Raw genomic sequence first — 20,174 nt, forward strand, 5'->3', positions numbered from 1 at the left:
GGGGCTCGGGCTCCACCCCCAGGGGCTCCGGGCTCCACCCCCAGGGGCTCCAGACTCCACCCGCAGGTGCTCTCGGCTCCACCCCCAGGGGTCGGGCTCCACCCTCAGAGGCTCCGGGCTCCACCCCCAGGGGCTCGGGCTCCACCCCCAGGGACTCCGGGCTCCACCCCCAGGGGCTCCAGACTCCACCCGCAGGTGCTCTCGGCTCCACCTGCAGGTGCCCCCCGCCCCCCCTCCTTTGCCCGCCGGGCGCTAGAGCGACCTCTCACCTCAGCTCTGCGGATCAGCCACAGATTAAACATTCCAGAGGGGAGAGGAGTCCTCTCTTACAACATGTACGTGGGAGCAAATGTTTTAGTAAAATATTAAGTTGAGCAGACCAATTTCCGTTACTAAGAAACTGGTCGTCACACTTTCAAAATACTCCGCTGTTGAAGCACCAGCTTCCTCCAACCTGGACTCGGCGGGGCCTTGAGCTGCATCGGTGTGCAGCAGGTGAGCAGGTGCAGGGAGGTCAGGACCCGGCCGGCCGCAGCAGCCCCGAGGTGCCGTGGGCGGCAGAGGACACGCTCCCGGCCTCCAGCGACAGGCACAGGGGCACTGGGACTCCGGTTAAGGGGCCGATTTAGAGAAGCGCTTCCAAGACGTGGCTGTATGCTCTTTTTCATTTTCAGGGCTTTGGAAATGTACTCGGAATTTCACACGAGATAGATAAGCCTCTAGGCTACGAGTGCTGCCACACAGGGCATTGGTTCCTAATGGCCTCCCGGCGGCTTCCCGGCTTGTCCTAGATCGTGCAGTAAGCATGACTTACTACCCCATGATTCACACCCTGGAGTCTTCTTTAAAATGTAATCCAGGAGACAATTTTTCATCTAATTTAAATCATTACTTGTTGAAGTACTAGATACTTTATCAAGAGATGGATAGGGGAGTAGGTAGCAATAACAACGTCACCGAGAAATATGAAAAGCCTTCTACAGTAGCTCGAGCTGACACATACTTATTTAGGGACATGAGTGATGGTGATCCTGTGCATGAAGAAGATTGGGTATAACTGGTAACAGAAGTGGTAATAACATGCCATGATTTAATCATTTCTTCTCTCTTCATAAAATGGTTGACATTTGTTAATTTTATTATTTGTTAAGATTTTATTTATTTATTCACGAGAGACACACATAGAGAGAGAGGCAGATACATAGGCAGAGGGAGAAGCAGGCTCCCTAAAAAGGCCAGAATAAGCCTGTGCCTGGATGTTCAAACTCTGAGCAACTGGCAATAATTTTCATTAAGTTGTTCTAACAATAGCAAGCTTGAAGATGCTTTGAAAACATCATGTGAGTTAAAAAGCAAAAGAGTAATTTCATTGCTCACTAATTCTGGATGCACAATTTACTTAGTGATACTGGCACATTCCAGTGTACTCTTTGCCTATATTGATACCTATCAATGGCATTCTTTTATTTCACTATCGTCACTAGGTTTTATTTATTTTTTTTAAACAATTTTTATTTATTTATTTATTTATTTATTTATTTAACGATTTATTTATTCATTCAGACAGAGCGAGAGAGAGGCAGAGACACAGGCAGAGGGAGAAGCAGGCTCCATGCAGGAAGCCCGACGTGGGACTCGATCCCGGGTCTCCAGGATCACACCCCGGCGCTAAACCACTGTGCCACCGGGGCTGCCCTGTCACTAGGTTTTTTTGTTTTTTGTTTTTTGTTTTGTTTTGTTTCCATCACTAGGTTTTAAATGGAAATGTGTGTGTGTGCACACACACTAATTTTAATGGATGGCCTAGCTACATTGTCTCTGGTATCACTTCTGTGTATCCATGCTCAATAGAAATTGGAAGGAACATATAAAGCTTTTCTTACTTACAGACATCTTTTAAAAACTAGGCCGAGGGGATCCCTGGGTGGCGCAGCGGTTTGGCGCCTGCCTTTGGCCCAGGGCGCGATCCTGGAGACCCAGGATCGAATCCCACATCAGGCTCCCGGTGCATGGAGCCTGCTTCTCCCTCTGCCTATGTCTCTGCCTCTCTCTCTCTCTCTCTCTCTGACTATCATAAATAAATAAAAAATAAAAATAAAAAAAAAATAAATAAAAAAATAAAAACTAGGCCGAGGACGCCTGGGTGGCTCAATGATTGAGCATCTGCCTTTGGCTCAGGGTCTGATCTTGGGGTCCTGGGATCGAGTCCCGCATTGGGCTCCCTGCAGGGAGCCTGCTTCTCCCTCTGCCTGTGTCTCTGTGTCTCTCTCTGTGTCTCTCACAAATAAATAAATAAATACAATCTTTAAAAAAAAAAACTTGGCTAAGAAATTAATCCTCACACTAACATGAGGCCCATGCAGATATTATGCTTCCTCATGTGGAACCCATACATATATTCTGGGATCTCCATCTTATTAAATAATCATAAAATACCAGAATTTTTATCAACTCAATCTCCTTCCAACTCACTAATCTTGCACTGGCTGAGATTCAGCCAATGCTTATAGTATTGCATACCATCAAATTAAAAAGTGTGATTTTATCTTTAACTCACCTGGGAAAGGTAAAATATCTTGAAACTTAAAAATTTTGGTCAACAAAAACAGAATGGAGAAACAGTTGGTATTCTTTCCAGAAACTTTAGTTGAAAAAATGCTCTTGGAGGCAAGGTCAGTCTGCAGCTGTCCGCCGAGCCCCACTTGAAATAGGATTGACTGGAGTCAAAAATCTTAGTATCTACTCAGAATAGGAGAAGAGGAGAGAGGAGGCAAGGTGAAGAAACAGCTATATAATTAATCCTTCTGTATAGCACAGCATTCTGGCCGTATTTGTTTCTCTCTCCTACAAGACATGTCAAGCAGCACCCTTTATATCTTAGGTAATCGGTTTACAGAGACCAAGTTGACAGGAGCTGACAGCTCACAAGGGCAAAGCCGAGAATCAAACTTGAGTCCGTGCGAGTCCACAGCCCCTGAAACGGAGAAGCAGGGGTCTACCTGGTGCACTGGCACTCACCAGGCGATGGTCTCAGTGTGGGTGCTTGGTAACTATTGTTTGATGAGAAGGATTTTGGCATCTTCTTAAGAAAGTCTTTTATCCATCGAAGGCTTTGGGGAATCCAAACAGAAGCCTGCATTTCCATCTTCTCAGCTCCCCTGTCCAAAAACTCATGCTCAGAAGTCTACAGTGGCCCTTCTGGTGAGCTGAACAAGGTTGAGCTGTGCAATCCTTCTCCTGACTTTGATTGCAAGGCAGCAAGCAAGATGTAGTTCATAATTACCTCCCAGATAATTGCACAACGTGTGTGTGCCTTGCAAACCTGGTCTCAAGCCATGTAGATACATGCAGAATGAAGAGTCTTTACATGATGGGATCTGCCACTACCTGCAGAACTCCTGCCACCCCAAAGGGGATGATTGAAGATAACAGGATGGGCTGTCCTGGGGTTTTGTTTGACAATCCCATACGGACACAGCCCTCCAAGAGTTAGAGCCTGAGGATCTTAAAAGGCCTTCACATTTCCGTGTCAGACAATGTTTATTTGTTTTAAATGTTCGGAAGGCCTCTACAGAGAGAACACAGCAGATTCCATTGTGTTTCTAGAAGAGAACCTGGATGTGAACCATGACAATGTAAAATTAAAACAAAAGCCCAGAGGGGAACGTCAGGCAGAGGGAGGTGGAGGAAAGCCCTGCAGCTTTTCACGGAGCCCTTCGGCACCCCTTGGAATTTTTATACTAAATTTAAGTAATATATTAAAGACATGAAGCAAATCATTTATATCCACCCGAGCCCCATAAAAAGGGACAGAAAGCACCTGGGCCTTCAGAGTCTGGCCACTGTATCTGAAAACTTCCCTTAGATGCCAAGTGCTTTGTGTTTCTCGCAGGCAGATGCTATGTAAACATCCATTGCGTTTTTCTCTTCCTCCCTTTCATTGAAGGTTGAAGGCACCAAATTTCTTTCAGAAAGTTTTAAAAATGAGTACAGGGGGAACACCTGGGTGGCTCAGTCAGTGAAGCATCTGCCTATGGCCCAGGTCATGATCCCGGGGTCCTGGGATTGAGCCCCATGTCAGGCTCAGTGGGGAGTCTGCTTCTCCTCCTCTCTCTGCCCTCCCCTTCTCTCACTGCCATGGGCTCTCTCTCTCTCTCAAAAAAATCTTTTTTTTTTTTTTTTTTTTTTTTTTAAATTTTATTTATTTATGATAGTCACACAGAGAGTGAGAGAGAGAGAGAGAGGCAGAGACACAGGAGGAGGGAGAAGCAGGCTCCATGCACCGGGAGCCCGACGTGGGATTCGATCCCGGGTCTCCAGGATCGCGCCCTGGGCCAAAGGCAGGCGCCAAACCGCTGCGCCACCCAGGGATCCCTCTCTCAAAAAAATCTTAAAAAAAAACAAAAAAACCCAACCAGTACAGGCATTCATCAAGGCACCATATTTGAAGGGATGAACAGTGTCCATAGGCCAGCAATTGGGAAAAGTCACCTTTCCACAAGCAGCTCTAATCAGGAATGTGGGAGGCAGCAAGGTTTATCACTCTGGGCACATTGGACTTTCTGGTCTGAGATGCAGAAGCTTCATCTCGGGGTCAATTATTCCTGCACTGAGAAAGTAGGTGCAGGCCCAGCTGGATGAGTGGAGGACACTCCTTGCTGGTGGCCAGGCAGCTCACCGAAGGTCCTGCTCTTCCTACCCCTTGGAAAAGAGAATGTGTTTTGTGACCTCATACACTTTTAAATCTGCTTTGTAAAAAAAATAATAATAAAATAAAATAAAATAAAAAAAATAAATAAATAAATCTGCTTTGTAGAAGGCTCTTCCCAGAAGGTGGGTATTCTGAAGCAAAAACCACCAGTGGTCTCTTCAGGAGAAGCAGAAAGTAGTGTTCCAGTAATAGTTCTTGGCTGCAGGCCTGAGCTGTCAGGCATCCTGTGGCTCAGAGGGGGGCATCCTGGGATTTGGAGGGGGAGCTGTCAGAGGCACGAGGTGGCCAAGCCAGACTGCTTGCTACAGGCTCATCCTGGGAAAGTGCTCTCAGCAGGCCTGGGGCACAGCCCGGGAAGGAGGATGACACTGCTGCCTTTCTGGGTAATTTTCTTGTTTCCCTCCAGGTGAGACCCAAGCCTACTGAAACTGTTAGAATCCCCATGCTGTTTTCCCAAGGAGTATTCCAATACCAGAAGAATGGAAACTTCCCATGTTCCAAAGGAAGACTTCCCAGGTACCGGGTCGAAGGTAAAAAGGTTGAATTTTTTCCAAGTGAACTAAATACCCCAACAAATTCATCTTTAAACGCATCTTTTAACACTCCCACCTGTACTCTTAAAAAACACCATCACAATGTTATTCTCCCTTAAGGTTTATGAACACAGGCTTTAGGGTGTTTCCCCCCTTGCAGGACTTGGCTGGCAAAGGAAAGGAGAGTATGCTCACAGCTCCACAAGGGGCCTGGAGGCCAGACTGCCTACATGGAACCAGCTGCGGGCAAATTGGTGTGCGCCTAATTACTTCTGAAGCAAAAATCTTTATTTAGAGACAGTTATGTAAGTATTAAAGAGTACTTCATTTCAAAGGCTTGAGCTTTCTGGAAAAAAAAATGTAACAAATCGTTCATTTATTCGTTTAGTCAATGACTATTTCACGGGACGGTACTTGGTAGCAGGTCTGCTCGAAGGCTCCCCGGGAACGAACCCAGAAACAGTTCTCCTGAAATGTGTGTTCTCATATTCTTGTGGCAGAAGACAGACAATAAACAAGCCAGCAAGCAAACCATATGTGGTGTTAGATGGTGACAGTGCCGTGAAGAAAATAAGTCAGGAAACAGGACAGGACATGTGCGTGGGTGGGGAGGCTGCCCTCTGAACAGGGTGTTCGGGGAAAGCCTCCCTGTGAGGACCACATTTGAGCTGGGACCCGGAAGGCCTGGAAAATCTTGAGAAGGACCCAGGTAGGGACAAATCTGTGTGCTAGGGTGAGGGAAGAAGAAGTCAGGAAGGGGCTGGGAGAGCTTGTGGTTTGGCTGAGGAGGGGAATGTAGACGTTGTGTAGGGCCTAGGGGCCATTTTGTTTTATTATGTTTAATTTTTTTATTTTTTAAAGCTTTATTTATTCAACTTAGAGAGAGAGAGAGCACGAGTGGGAGGGGCAGAGAGAGGGAGAGAGAATCTTAAGCAGACTCTAGGCCCTACTTACACCCCAACACGACCTCGACTCAACATGGGGCTCAATCTCACAACCCTGAGACCACACCCTGAGCCAAATACTCCTAGGCCTGGGCCACCCAGGCGCCCCCCTGTGGGCCATTTTAAAAGATGATGGCTTTTCTGTGAGCAAGCTGAGAAGCCAGTCCCCAAAGGTGTGCTAGCACAGAAATGCTTTTAGCATTAAAAGCATTGCTCGGGCTGCTGTTTAGAGAATAAACTGCTGTGAGGTGGTACAATTCAAAGCAGGCAGATCAGCTAAGAAGGTCATTGCAATGATCCAGTGGTCTGAATTATGTCAGTGATAAGTAGTAGGTAAAGTCTGGCTCTGTCTTGAAGATAGACTGGATAAGATCTGCTGACAGATTGGACGTAGGATGTGGAAGAAAGAAAGGAGTTGAGGATGATGCTCAGTGTTTGGATCTGAGCAATTGTATTCATCTGCTTGGTCTGTCATAACAAAATACTGCAGACTGGGTGGTTTGAACAACAGAAATTCATTTCTCACAGTCCTGAAGGCTGGGAAGTCCAAGACCAGGGTCCCAGCGTGGCTGGTTTCTGGTGAGTCCTCCATCTGCTTTGCAGACCACACCCTTCTCATTGTGTCCTCAATGGTGGGAAGAGAACTCTGGTGTCTCTTCTTCTTTGATAAGGACACCAATTCTGTTGGCTCAGGGCTCCAACCTTACAACTTCATTTAAACTTAATTACCAAATAAATAAATAAATAAATAAACTTAATTACCTTGAGGCCCTGTCTCCCATACAGTCACATGGGGGCTTAGGGTTTCAACATATGGATTTGGGGTAGAGGGCAATACAATTCAGTTCACAGCAGCTACTGAAAGGGTGAGCTGTCATTTGCCAAAACGAGACGTTGTGCCATGTGGTGAGTTGTGGAGGAAAGAGCAAGAGTTCAGTTTTGGAGAAGTCAGGCTTGAGATGCCTATCTATCTGGGAAGTTGGTCATAAAGTTTGAAATTAGGGGGCAGGTCTCCAGCAGAGATATAAAATTAGGAGACTTCACCCTCTTGGCAACCGGGAGACTAGATGAGATCACTAGAAGTGAGGAGGACTAGGCCTGAGCACCCCAACACAAAGAGTCTGGGAGTGAGGAGGAACAGCAGAGGAGACTCAGAAGGAGCAGCCAGGAACACAGAAGTGCCGTGTCCCCAAAGCCAATTGAAAATTGCATAATGAAGAGGAAGTGGTTGACTGTGCCAAGAGCTACACATCAGTCAAGAAAGAGCAGAATAAGAACTGAGTGTTGGATGAAGGTCACTGGGGACCTGGACAGTGGTGGTGGTCACGGGTGAGGCCTGGCTGGACGTACTCATGAGACACGGTAGGAAGCACTTGAGGATGGTGTATGTGGCAGCCCCTCCAGAAGCTATGCTGGAAATGGGGGAGAGAAACAGTGTGGTAACCGAGGGGGCTGAGGGCCAAAGACGGGTTCTCTTCTGGGGGTGGGGGGGGGGCGGATATTTTACATTGCGTTCATATGTTGGAAAGATAGAGAAAAGGGGATGAAAACTTACATCTTTCATTCTCTCACTGGCTGTTGACTGATGAAGCCTTCTCTTCTTCATTTAAAGACAGAAGTAGTCCTCTCTCCCCTACAATACCTGGGCTTGCTCAAACCCAGCTTTGCACCTGAGGCTCCCAGCCTGAGTACAACTTTTCCCATCTGTCCTGCCACTTGTGAACAATGGCCAGCTAGCCTTCAGGGAGTGCTGTCTGCCAGGCTCTACCTCCAATGAGTGATTCAGTGCTCAGAACACCCCTATGAAAATGGTAACACTGTTGCCCTAAATTATAGGTGCAGAAGCAGGGGATCGAGTTTAGGTAATGGTCTAAATTTATGGAGCAGGAACTGGGTTCAGCTCTAGGAGGTAGTTTCTGAAGCTCATGGTCTTAATCTTTACTGACTCAGGGAGAAGAAACGGCCTTTATTTTTTAGACGTCTCTCTGTACAACTGCTACGGCTTCTCAGTCCCCGCCCCTGCTCCCCTTCAGAGCACCCTATGGTCTCCCAGCACTAGTGCTGCGCCAGCCTCCTGTGCCCAATGACTCTTGTCTTTTCGGAGGTGTCCTTGTGGATGCTTTCTGGGGAAACAGGCCTGAACCACATCCACCTGAGCTCTTTCCATTACACTCTCCTTGCTAGGCTGTATGAATGAGTAACCCTGCCTTGACTCTCTCCCTTCCGGATCAGATCCAGTAACATCGACATCTCGCTTCTGACACAAAACAGCCAGTTGTGGATGCCTGGGTGGCTCTGTTGGTGAAGCATCTGCCTTTGGCTCAGGTCGTGATCTCAGGGCTCTGGGATTGTGTCCCACATGGGGCTCCCTGCTCTGTGGCGGGGTCTGCTTCTCCCTCTGCCCCTCCCCCTGCTCATGCTCTCTCTCTCTCACCCTCTCTTTCTTTCTCAAATAAATAAAATCTTTAAAAAATAGCCAGTTGCAAAACTTTCACTAAATGCCGGAAAATGTTTTCTTTAAGGGCCCATCTGACCTCCAGGGAAAGGCATTTTCAAACAGGACAGCAGACACATTCTACCTCACAGACTCCAGAGGTGCTTGGAGCCAGGTGCAACCTTGGCCGAGAACATGGGCTCGTGACACATGTCCAAGGAGGCCTTCTCCTCTCCCACCAAGGGCACCTGCTCCGGTCCCACCACACACAGTCATGGGGGCCCAGTTGCAGGTGTCGTCAGTAAGTGTTCAGGCACACAGGATCCAGGGAGAGGATGGAATACGCGGGAAACGATTCCTTTTCCTCTGCCACGACTCCCACCTTTTGTTCTTTGTGGTTTGCAGGGTTGTTCTCTCTCTCTCTCTCAGGTGTCCCAGGTGACAAATCATGAAATGCCTGTTGGCATTGATTCAGACGCCATTCAGCCCTCTCCACTGAGCAAGATTTCATTCCTTTGCAGGCAGCGAGGCACTCCGGTTCCCTCCTGTTTCGTACCAGGGTCAGGGTGGGAGCGGCATGAGGGACCATGGCTTAGGTCAAGGTGGTCCATAGACCACCCACCTTAGAACTGCTGAGGGTGACTCCTGACTCCATCCTGCCACTCCCCTCCCCCACCCCCTGCCCTGGCCCCAGGCTAACAGAAGCAGAATAGACAGGGAAAAGGATCAGAAGCTCAATTCCAAAAAGCTCCCTGGGTGGTTCTGATACACACAGAAGACTGAGGACCAGCCACCTAGGATGTGCCCAGGGAGAAATGAAAGAAAGGCTGGCCCTCCTGGGTTGTCCGCCTCCAGGTCCAGTGCAAAAGAAAGCTAGGGAAGCCCAGCAGATGAGAGGGAAGACACTTGGGGAGAAGCCTGGTTCTTCCTTCTGAGCCACACACTGCCCCTCCCCAAATGTGAGGTGGATGCACTCTACAGAGTGTGAGCATGTGATTTTCAAACTTCCATCATATAGAGCAAAGAACACATTTTTAATCTTAGAGCATAAAAGATTTATAGGTCATCTGGCCCAACTAGTTATCTCAGTGTAAGTTGAATTTGGATCAAATCTCTTTTGTCTAATAGATGAGGACACTGAGGCCCAGGCAGCTTTGGTCACTTGCTCAGTCACTGAGCCAGCTAGTGGTAGAACCAGGCCTAGACACAGACTCCTGTCCTCAGAGCTTTATCTGATATCCCAAACCTAAATAACCTTGATGAGGAGTGGGCAGATGGATTCTTGAGGGGCTTAGAGGTTGATGCTGATGCCTGGGGTCACCCCAAAGCCGTGGCTTGCACATTCGGCTAACTGAGGAATCTTGTCATATATATGGTCTTATATGGTCATATATATGATCTCTCTCTCTCTCTCCAGAGATACATACAATACATACATAATATATATTGAGAGAATCATTTCTCGAATGTCTATCACATTCTTCATCTCAAGTGTTTTGCCTCTATTTTGTCAATTTTCACCCAAACTCCACAAAGTTCCATCATTTCCATTCTACACAGGAGGGAGCCAAAGCTCAGAGGTTAAGTAACGAGATCAAGATCACATTCCTGTGAGTAGAGAAGCCCAGAATGGGGGCGGGGTTCCTCTCATTCCAAACCCTGCGTTGGTTCCACACTTGGTGCTGGCTCCCTAAATCCAAACCCCCTTGAGACTGAACGTGGGCATTGGCAAGAGTTAATGCCTTCCTTTCCGTGGGAGCCCTGCTGAACCACAGTGCTGGTTCTAACTAGTCATCACCTTGTCTCTCCAGTGGGAACCCTCACTGGAAATGCAAATTAAGATAAAAAAGCTACTTACTGAATGCAAAGACAGAAAAAAGAAATTCAATAGCTTTGCAGGCCATCTTTATCAGGTGGAGGCCATGCAGGGGTGGCCAGGCTGCCCGTCTGAGGCCTGGGGGCCACATGTCAGGCTGCTGCAGCCGTGCCCTTAGCACCCAGCTGTGGCCCCACCACTTCTCCCCTGGGACTGCGTTTTCACAGTCGGGATTCAGTTCCCCTTGTCATGTCACATTCTAAAGAAACTGCAACTCATGGCTTATTTGGCTTTGGGTACATTTTAGTTGCCTGCTCCTTAATGGGACCTCGGGAGCCTCCTTGCACATCCACAGACAACAGCTGGGAAGCATTTTGTCTGGGAAATGGTGAGCTTTTAAAATCTCATTTGCAGTAAGTGCATCCAAGTAAATCTCAGTGACCCTGGACCTTGCTTGGCAGGCTCCCGTAGCCAACGGCAATCCAATTTCCTTCAGTCTGCAGTGGCCACTGTTCACTGCTAAGAGCCATTGTTTTTGGTTTTGGTTTTTGGTTCACTTTTAATGATAGTGTGTGCTCATACTATACTTGGCAGTAGAAAAGGGCATTCTGTGAAAAGAAACTCTCTTTCCACCTGACCTCTTGACTTCTGATCCTCAGTTGACTCTTCCAGCGGCAATGGGTCTTTTCCACTGTTGGTGCATGTTTACATTTCACTTTTTAAAATTAAAAGGAACAAAGTGTATTTCAAAAAACATGATAATGTGTGTCTAGATGCCCACAGACGTTTACTAAATGTTAATCTATTTCTTATTTAAGGCCTCACTCTGCCTCTGTCAGCCAGCTCTTGGACTCTGCAGCATTTGCCAAAGTCTCTTAACCTGGAGAGCAGGCAAAGTTCAGATCCATTTGGCTTCCTGAAAGTAGATCTGATGAAAGACTTGGTGTAGGAAGAAGCTGAATAAATGGACAAAACTGTGATTTTAAATTAAGTCAGGATATTAGGACCTAAAGCCGCACTGTTCAGTGTAAAACTACTAGCACACGTGGCTATTTAAATTAAAATCATTAAACATTTAATAAAATTAAATGTAATTGAACGTTCAGTTCCTTGGTTACATTAACTTCATTTTAAGTGCTCACTAGCCACATGTAGCTCATGGCTACCACCCTGGACAGATCAGATCTAGAATACTGCCATCACTGCAGAAGGCTCTAGTAGACAGCACTGTTCTGGATGGCCCAGCAGCTCGTCTTCACTAGTCTCCTATGGAGACATTCTGATCTTCCTACAGGCTGGTGAATCTTCACAATCTGCTTTACTTCCAGGTGCTAAGCCAACATTTCCTCTGCCTACAACATCCATTCCATCCCTTCCCATCCACACCTTTGCTCAACTAACTCCAGCAAGATCTCAACTGAGGAGTTATTTCCTCCAACAAAGCATTCCTAACCCCTGAAAGTCTAGATTATGGCTGCCCTTTTGGCTGTCCCAACAGCACCGTCTGCTCTGTCATTTCCCCATCACAGCACACTTTCACGATGTATTGTGAATATCGGCTTGTCCGTATCTCTCATTTATCCATTCACTTATTCATCTAATGGACATTTACTTATGAAGCACCAGACTCTGTGCTAGGCATGGCGATTCTCTGGTGACAGGCACAGCCTTTGTCTCACAGAGCAGCTGTACCGTGTGAGGCAGGAGTCACAGCAGTCTTGTTCACAGTTCATTCCAATCTAGATGCCTGGCACATAGTAGGTGGTTCAACATATTTGTTGATAGGATGAATGGAACGTTCTTCAGGAATGGGCTGTTATAACATGTCCGTCTGGATGGGGGCTAGGACACAGATAATGTGTAGTAAAATGTAATTGTCAAAATCTATGATTACTGTGGTGAGTTAAATAGTGGTCTCCCTAAAAATTCCTGTCTTCCAGAGAACCTCAGAATGTGCCTTTACTTGGATATAGGGTCTTTGCAGATGCAATTAATTAGGAAGATGGGCCCTAAATCCAATGCCTGATGTCTTTATAAGAAAAGGAGAAGACACACAGAGAAGACTACATGAAGATGGAGGCAAAGATTGGACTGATGCATCGACAAGCCAAGAACTGCCAAAGATTTGGTGGAGCAGCTAGAGGTGGAAGATGCAAAGAAAGATCCTGCCCTAGAGCCTTCAGAGACTGTACAGCCTACCAGTGACTTGATTTTGGGCTTCTACCCCCCCAGAACTATGAGAGAATAAGTTTCTGCTGTTTTCCACCACCGAGTTTGTGGTAATTTGTTATGGCAGCCCCGCCACCAAATGCATTTTCATGTTTGCCTCCATACTATGGAGTGGAATCCTATGTTAGAAACACAACGTGGGGATCCCTGGGTGGCGCAGCGGTTTGGCGCCTGCCTTTGGCCCAGGGCGGGATCCTGGAGACCCGGGATCGAGTCCCACGTCGGGCTCCCGGTGCATGGAGCCTGCTTCTCCCTCGGCCTATGTCTCTGCCTCTCTCTCTCTCTCTCTCTCTCTCTCTCTCTCTGTGACTATCATAAATAAATAAAAATTAAAAAAAAAAAAGCAAGAAGCACAACTTGGATCAAGTCTACCACCAGGAACAGTCTGCTGATACGGTGCTTTTGTTTTGTTTTGAGTATGTAAGATACAGTCCTATCTGAGTAAGAAAAAGATAGCATGTCTATGCTTAGTGTGCCCTGCGTGTGCGCTCACACTCAACAGGCAGGAAAACCTCTAGAAAGAGATTCCGAACTTTCAATAGTGCTTAGCTGCGGAAAGTGGAAGTGAAGAGCAAAATCCTTCAAAGGGAGGGAGCTCACGTTTTTATTCCATATACCCCAGCATTACTTTGATTTTTTTAAAAGCAATAATCTTGTATTACTATTGTGATTTTTCAACCACAAAAACATTGAAACCATTTTGATTAGCGGAGGGTCACAGCCCATCTCCCCTGTGCAATAGCTCGTTTCTACTGGGCCTGAGGCTGTCTCAAGATAATTAGTGTATCTGTGTATCAGGGGAGGAACGGGATGAACACAAGACGCCTAGCGAACCCCGTCTTTCCTGCGACCGACCAGACCCTCCAGGGGCGGAGACCTGAGCCTGCCCTCGCGCCCCCGCTTGCTGCGCTGCCTGTGGCCCGCCCCACCCCGGCTCCGCCCGCAGCCCGGACCTGACTCCACCCACCAGGAGCCCAGGCTCCGCCCGCCGGGTGCAGGCCCGTGGGTGCTGGGAACTGAGGGCTTGTCCGGAGAGCTGATCCGGCAGTGCCCTTGGCGAACCCATGAGTCCAATCAGCGGAGCCTGGGGCTGCCAAAGCCGAGATTCCTGTGCAGACAGAGCTGCAGTTCGGTCTCCCAAGGAGTCCAGCAAAGACGGAAGGAACTGGGCTCACCCGGGAGTGGGTGTCATTTATAAAGCTTTTGATGACACGATGTCCCCCATTTCAAACCCTTATGCATCTGGGGGAATGCCCGGCGCCCAGCAGCACCTTTAGGAGATCTCCTACACACCACATGGAGTAAGGACCCAGTGACAAATGACAGACCCGTCTCTGGCCCATTCACCCCGGTACCCTCAGATGCCCAGCCATGGGCTTGGTGGGCACCGGGAAGCAGGAAAGGACAAGCTCCCTCAGGAAACAGTGCAGGCCCCGTGGGGGTGGCGCAGAGGGGACCAGAGCCATTCTTGCCATGCGGCCTTGGGGCCTTCAGAGGACAGTGTGTCCCCCACCCTGTGCCCTGCTAGGATGGTGGTGAAGAACGGAGGACACACCTCCCGGGAGCCCTAAATGTAAGTGGGGATGGGAACAAGACTTTTCCTTTCATATCACAAGAGGTCACACCTGTGGACCAGCCTGTATGCAGAGCTACAGGGCTCAGCGCTTTGCTGTGTGCATCAACCTCTGCATACCCCCCACTCCAGAGGGGGACAGAGAGGTTATGCTCTGTACACCGTGGTCACACGGGGTGAGGGAAATGTCTTCCCCACCACCGCTCCCTAATCTGTGTGTCTGAGTACCAGGCCCCAAGCTGTTCCATTTCTCATTTGTATAGGAGTCTACTGCCTGTGCCTATGGTAGGAAAGCAGAAGGCCTGCTCTCACCCCACCTTGGGGGCCAGACAACTGGTTACTGTGAACAACAGTTCACAGTAACTTCCCAGTTCACAGAAATAGGGGAAAATCCTCGAAACAAAAACTCTTGGGGTGCCTGGGATGAGCATCTGCCTTCGGCTCAGGTCATCATCTCAGGTCCTGGGATGGAGTCTGCCATCTGGCTCCCTGCTCAGGGGGCATCCACTTCTCCCTCTGTGCCTCCCCCTGCTCGTTCTCTCTCTCTTTCTCTCTGCCTCAAATAAATAAAATCTTTTTAAAAACAAGCAAAAAAAGTCTTGCACTTATCTCTGTCATGAAGTGATTTTTTAAAATGTAAACCGAGCTTTTTCTATTTCCCTAGTAAGTGATTGCTGTCCTAAAGCGAACTTTCTCTTGAACTGAGCCTTCCCGTGGAGTCAGAGTTGGAGCCAGAGTCAATCCTCAAGGAACATGGGAAGGTTGGCAGAGGGTCCAGCACAGTTGCCTCCAGCCTTTGGGTCTTGGGCATATAGAGTCTTTTCCTTTCTTCAGCTGACTAGATACTGACGTTCCATTCTGAAGGGCATCTAGAGGAACAATTGTACACAGGATGTATGAACGTCACACCCGTCGTCAATGAGCTTTCGCTATAACGTGCTTTTTTATGTTTCCCACTTTGTCATTCTTATAATGTATTTCCATATATTTCCCACCATTTAGGTTGTAGCTAAATAAGTGAACAGTCAGGATGTACCTTCCCAGTTGGAAGTCATCACAAACTTCAGTAAGCATCCCTTCACCCCCAATTAACTTCATGGTGGAGCATGCTGCCAGGAGGAAGATATTTGGGGCCCACTTCAATCCTTCCAACTGTTTGAGACTACCTACGTGGTCTACTTGTGAGAGTGGCCTCAATTGTAAACCTGGAAAAGCACTCACATCAGAATAAATTAGCCATGTGAAAAAAAATGTTTTAATTTACCATGGTACTGAAATTGCTTTTAAAGATTTAAAAGGTGGAGATGGTGATAATTAAACGTGCTAAAAAGGAAAAGAAAAACAAAAGCCTAACAGGCACTCCATAAATGCATCTATAAGACAATAGACCTCAGCCCAGAGGAGACGGGAACACTGGTGTTCAGTGTGATTGAGCTGTGGCCCCTGGGGGTTGGGGGGCAGGGGGAAGGAGCTTCACCCTTGCAGCCATGTGACATTGCTCTGTTAGGTAGACTGAGGCATCGCACTGATCCCTCCAACATATATTTACCGAGTGCCAACTATGGACCAGGGACTATTCTAGAGTTTTGCGATGCATCAATGAACAGAACAAAATCTGCTGCCTTCAAGGAACGTACATGACAACAAAGACAGAAATCAAACAATAAATACAGGCCACTTGGATAGTGTGCCCAAAGATGATAAGAAGGGTCATGGGAAGAGAAGGAGAGGAGGGTAGGGGAGATGTGGCATTGTCCCAGGGAGGGGCTTACCATTCTAAACAGGAATATTCAGGACAGGCTTCACTGAGAAGGTAGATTTAGGTAAACAGTTGCAGGGGTTGAAGGAACAAGTGGAATGAATAGCCCGGAGCAGCTACAGGTAGCAAAGGCCTGGAGGCCAGAGCGTGCTGGGATCTGAGGACAAAGGGGGTCCTGGCAGCTGGAGTAGAGTGACAGAGGGCAGAGTGGCAGGAGCTGCGGGTGCCAGAGGCAAGGGAGTGCGCTGTGTGGGCCTGGGGGCCTCTGCAGTGAAAGACCTTGGCTTTTCCTCTGGGTGATGTGGCTGTGGGAGGGCTTAGAGCAGGATAGCAAGGCTGGCTCACGTTCTGAGAGGGCCACTGGGCTGCCAAGTGCAAAACAGACTGAAAACGGACCAGCACCTGGGCAGGTGGACCAGAGTGGTGGGCGCTCACCTCAGGACGGCAGGGGAAACAGGGAGATTCTGGATCGATTCAGTGGGGTGAGTCAAAAGCACAGCCTGGTGGATTTGGATGCAGAAGGTAAACCAGAGAAAGGAGTTAAGAATGATTCCAAAGTTTTAACCTGAGCTGGTGGAAGTGCAGCGCTGCCATCCATGCAGGTTAACTACAGCGTCAGAAATTACCCCTGTAGCCATGTCTGTATTCTTTAGTAGCAGAAGGCTGTAAGGCTCTTAAAGATGCGTGTCACCTGAATTTGCCTGAATCCTTGTAAAACAGTATATATAGTATGAACCAAATATCATATGCTTGTTGCAAACTGCCAGGACCCTGGCAGAAAAACAGAAATTTAGAGACCATTCTTGACTCTTGAAAGTTTATACTAAAGAATGCATGGTACATTATTTTTGATGACATAATTTCCAGAAGTTTTATTTCCACCTAAACCTGGTCATAGAAGCTAATAAATGAGCATGAGATAAAAGATAACATTAAGAACAATCTTCTGTTTGAAGCTACATATAAACTGTGACAACACTGCATCTTTTAATCTGATTTTCAAACTGTAATCTCAAAAAATAAAAATAAAATGTAACCCATTTCCCAAATGAAAATGGACATTTGCTTTTTATGACAAATGCAGAAAATGAAGTAGACTTCAGATCCCAGATTTTCCTTTTTGGAATTGTGTGTCAGTGGGAATACAGAATGATACTAAAACTCTATAATGTATAGTATACCCTGAGGGAGGCCTTTTTTTTTTTTTTTTTTTTTAGATTTAATTACTCATGGAAAACATTGAAATAAGTTTAAAGTATACAGCCAGATATGGTAGATCTAAAGAGGAAATAACGAACATAAAGATTATTCTGAAATGTGCTTTTGTATTTTAAATTTTTTTAAATTCTAGGTTTTTGAAGTAAGATATAAAATGATATAACACTTAGTCTCCGAGTTGATAAAGTGAATCCTGATGGACTTCTGTGGCTGTAGCTGTAACTCCCCAAAATACAAATAAACAATGCCAAACTCTAGGAGCATATCTGTTTGTTAAATACAGCCATTATGATTGTTGAAATTATTAATTTGCCTAATATCACCTATGGATTGGGAAATTGTATTTAGTACATTTGTACATAGCATGTGTGAATGTCAACCTGCAGTCACATGGACTGTTGTAAAATGCTTTTTTGTGTTTTCGGTTCTAACTCACTCTTTAAACACTCCATGTACCCCTTTGGGCTAGACTTCTGGAGGCAAATGGCTGAGCTCTCACTAATTAATTATGTCGCTTCCTCACTTGTCAGCCCTTTGAGCAGTCCCTCTGGCTGTGGTCCTGTGCTCAGCGGGCAGGTGGCACTCCTGTCATGACCCCCCACCCCCCTGTCCTGCGTCCTGTCCCCGGGGCATCGCAGGGGAAGTGGAGCACCGGGTGCAGTCCTCGGGAGGAGGGGACACATTGGCCCAAGGCTGCACAGGGTGAAGCCAGGGGCAAGAAGAGGGACGGATGAAACTGCTTAGCAAAGCAGAAGACCTCCGTGCCCCTCACCGAGCTGTGTCCCCATTACACATACTGCTTCTTCAGTTTTTGTCTTGTATTTATTGTCTTTAATACCAGGTTTGCTCTCCAGTCTCCCATTTCCATGTCATTGTCTTAAAAAAAATCAACTTATCATGGGTGCAGATGCTGCCGTGGGAGTAGCTCTCGTGTCTTTGAACCCACCTCGGTTCTAGGGACGTTCCAGGGGCAGCAGTCCAGCCAGCCTGGTAGGAGTGTGAAATTTGCAATGAATAGCCCCAGATTGCAGCCTGGGCCCTGCTGCTCATGAGCTTCTGAGCTTCCGAGCACCCTCATCTGCACCCTCATCTGCAAAACAAGAAGATGCATACCCTCCCTCCCTACCGTGAGGGACTAAGGGCCTGCAGTAATGGCCACCACATGATCAGTGCCCTTAGTAGCAGACTGCCGCCTCAGGGGCGCTTGGAGGGCCTTGTCACTCTCAGAACATGATTCCTGCTCCCCGTCTTGGGCTGCAAACCAGGGTGCCCAGCAGTGAGGGAGCAGCTCTGGGGATAGCAGCCCAGGAAGCAGGTTCCTTTGCCTTCTTACCTGCTGCTCTGAGACTCCGTGTCTTCATCTAGAATTTTAGAAATGACAGTAGTCCCTGCGAGTGACTGCAAGGAATGTGAGCACTCTGCAGACCTTGAAGTGAAGGCCCAGAGCAGTTGCTTGGAGGAGCTGGCCAAGCACTACTCAGGCCCCACCCACCACGTCCCTGTCCTGGGGCCCAGGCCTCCCCAGGACTCCAGGGATGCCATACAGGGGAGGCACATCCAGACCAACAACCATGAGGTCGACTGCGCTGACAGGCACCGTCCTGGACAAAGACATCATTATGTGGGGCCAAATGCCTCCCTTTTCCCATTGAGAAACAAGAATGGTAACCATCCAAATTTATACGGTCGACCGTAGGACTGGCTGAGGACTCCTTCCTCTGGACCTGGCCATCTGCTCCTGCTCCTGGGATTTCAAGCCACAGAGGGGCTCAGCCCAGTGGAAAAGGCAGCCAGAGCCATGCCCCTTCCTTCTCGCGGATGATGGCCCCTCACTGTGCTGTCACCCCCGACTGCTCCGCTGCTGACCAAGCCTGTGTCCTGACATGGACTCTGCTAGCGGCTGACGGGCTGGATCTACAGATGAGTTAGGATGTAGCAATGGCTTTGTGCCCGAGGAAGGCCATGCCCCTAGTTCCACCTCAGTGAAATGTTGAGGCTGGAACAATCATCTTTTGTATTAATTTATACGTTTAGCCACTAACCCAGTCATCAAAAAGTGTCCGCAAAGCCACAAAGTGTTACCCAAATATGAAGTGGTGCTTTGATTGCTGTAGCAGCCTATTGGAGTTGGATGGATGAGTGTTGTTTACTGGATTTCTCAATCTCTTTCTCTTCTAAAAGTGAGTGCTTTTAGGGAATGCAGGGTGTGAGCTTGTTTTTAAGTGCAAGGACCTCACGTTATTTTTAGTATTTCACAATTGCCCTTGAAATAGACACCTGGGCGGGGTGGGGGGGGGGTGTCCTCACAACCAAGGCTGGGAATCATGGATTTAATCACTTGGGAAGTAGCATAAAGTAGGGCTGGGTCCAGGCAGACTTGAAAATCTTGTTTGAATTTTTGTTCATAACTCTGTAAGCTACCCACATTGTTGCTCTGGTGGTGTTTTTTGCTCTGGGGACCTGATCGAGGTAGGGGTGGGGAGGAATAAGGTTTGATACACATGAGCCCCCCTTCAGTCAGGTTCTCTGTGGATGTGGTTTTTTCTACTCCGTTGTCAGCTTGACAAGGAGGACCCAGCTTTCTCTTGTCGCTTCAAGCTACCTCGAGGTACCCATGAGTGCAATGTCTCTTTGTTTTAACCCTCGGAACTGTGATTGCCCAACTCCCCAGGGAAAAGCCTGAATCCAGAACACAGCCATGGTGAGTAATCAGTCAACAAAGTATGCGGGATCAGGAACAAGGAACATATCTGGTTATACCCAGGTCCCATGTTAGCATGTTCCTTTTTAGCTCTTTCTCTTGGGGAAAAAAAAAATCTCTTTTTTGGATTTTAAGTGTGGGTCACGCTGGGCACTGCTTGGTCAGTCCACATTCCCGTCAGCGTTCCCAATCAGTGCCCGACTCTCTGGAGCAGCAATGTGAGGGACATGGCCCAGGCTCCCTCCCCAGCCTCATG

General features: G+C 47.7%; 1 long non-coding RNA gene across 1 annotated transcript; it reads left to right on the forward strand.

Annotated features, from left to right (window-relative positions):
• Positions 1-345: 345 nt before the first annotated feature.
• LOC144313303 (uncharacterized) lies at positions 346-12,949 on the forward strand. The gene is made up of 4 exons (XR_013378982.1): positions 346-495; positions 5,118-5,241; positions 5,405-5,549; positions 12,379-12,949. It is a non-coding gene; the product is annotated as an uncharacterized LOC144313303 (long non-coding RNA).
• The last annotated feature ends 7,225 nt before the right edge of the window (positions 12,950-20,174 follow it).

Source organism: Canis aureus, chromosome 5, assembly GCF_053574225.1.
Source record: "Canis aureus isolate CA01 chromosome 5, VMU_Caureus_v.1.0, whole genome shotgun sequence".
NCBI lineage: Eukaryota > Metazoa > Chordata > Mammalia > Carnivora > Canidae > Canis > Canis aureus.